This window comes from Bison bison, unplaced genomic scaffold, assembly GCF_000754665.1.
Source record: "Bison bison bison isolate TAMUID 2011002044 unplaced genomic scaffold, Bison_UMD1.0 scf7180017864472, whole genome shotgun sequence".
Taxonomy (NCBI): domain Eukaryota; kingdom Metazoa; phylum Chordata; class Mammalia; order Artiodactyla; family Bovidae; genus Bison; species Bison bison.
The window spans coordinates 3214702-3216094 of NW_011495033.1; the positions used below are offsets into that span (position 1 = coordinate 3214702).

At 65.8% G+C, this 1393-nt stretch overlaps 1 protein-coding gene across 1 annotated transcript in view; it reads right to left on the reverse strand.

The window, feature by feature from the left end:
• The window catches only part of TP53I13 (tumor protein p53 inducible protein 13), a 10890-nt gene that overhangs the window by 4790 nt on the left and 4707 nt on the right, over positions 1-1393 (reverse strand). The gene's annotated exons all lie outside the window — the stretch shown is intronic.

Genomic DNA, 1393 nt, shown 5'->3' on the forward strand with positions numbered 1-1393 from the left:
AGTCATCTGGAAGCCGGTCTTCAGCTCACTGCGCAGCGAGACAGGCGGGACCACCTCCCTCCCCACGAAACTGGTCCCAGCGGGTCTCCGCGGCCTGCAGGGCGCAGCTGCAGCTCCTGGGTGGGATCGTGGAGCGTGAAGGAGGGCGGGAAATGGGACTCCTGTGAACTATGTGGCTCAGGAAAGGAGACGAGTCCGCTCCTTCGGCAAACCCGCTTCAGATTCATCATTATGACTGCCTCTGGAAGAGGGGCAGAATCCTGAAATAACAAGCTACGGGAAGGAGAGGGTCCCCACTGCTCCCCTCGCAAATAGCGCCCGAATCCGGAGGAGTCTCAGAGGGTCTCGGGCCTCCACGCTCCCCAGGCCTGGAAGTCTCGGGAAGCTGCAGCCGGGCTGGGGGCTGCTTTGTTGTCCACGTCCGCCTCCGCTTTCGTGATAAGCCCAACGGCGACCCGCCGGTGCCCGAGGAGACTTTGGCCACCTCGTGAGGTGGAGTCACAGGCCTCTCCCCCAGCAGGGTGCTCGGGCCAGACATTCCCCGCAGCGGGGCGCCCATCTCCTTGGCCCAGTTCGAGATTTTGAGGGAAGACGGGAAAGTGGGTGGAGAGTGAGAGCTGTAATGTCCAGCCTGAAACTTTGAAATCGAACAAGAGCGTCTCCCACATCCACCGCCCCCACCCCTTGTGACTTGCAAGGGGTATTTCTTACCCGCCCCCCGCGCTCCAGAGATTGAGCTGATGAAGGGACTCAATCCATCCCCCGCCACGGCCCGCTCGCGGGGTGACAGGCACCCCCCTCCAAAGGCACCCGAATGCATCTTTCCCTCCGGCTCAGGGGCTGTTTCTTTTGGGGAAGTCCTTCCTGGGGAGCGGTGTTGAGGGTTCCCTCTCCCTGCAGCCAGGATCCAGGGCAACCCCGTACTCGCGGGGGCGTCGGCAGGGCGCTCTAATGCAGGCAAAGGAACGAGAGGTCCCTGGCCTTCTGAGCTCCCGCTGCAAGCCCGCTGTCGGGGCGGAACGCCTGCCCTGGCCCTCGCTGGCCCTGAGCCGGACCCTCTCCCGGCAGGAGTTATTGCGCAGTTGCGGGTGCCGGCGGGGCAGAGACCGACATCGAGGTCGGAGAGGACCACCGGTCCGGGCGACAGAGGTGCGGGTGATGGTTCCCGCTGCAGCCGCGCCGCGCCGCCCCGCGGGAGCCCGGAGTCCGCGCCGGGAGCTGCGGTTCATTCGCTTCTCCCTTTTGCTGCTTCTCGGCAGCGGCCCCTGAGAGGGCAGTGACGCAGGGGCTCCCCGGGAGCCACACACCACGCGGGGCGGAGGGGTGGGGGCAGAGGATCCTGAGGCTCACTCCCGTCTGCCCCCACTCCTCCGCCGCCCACACTCCGCTCCTC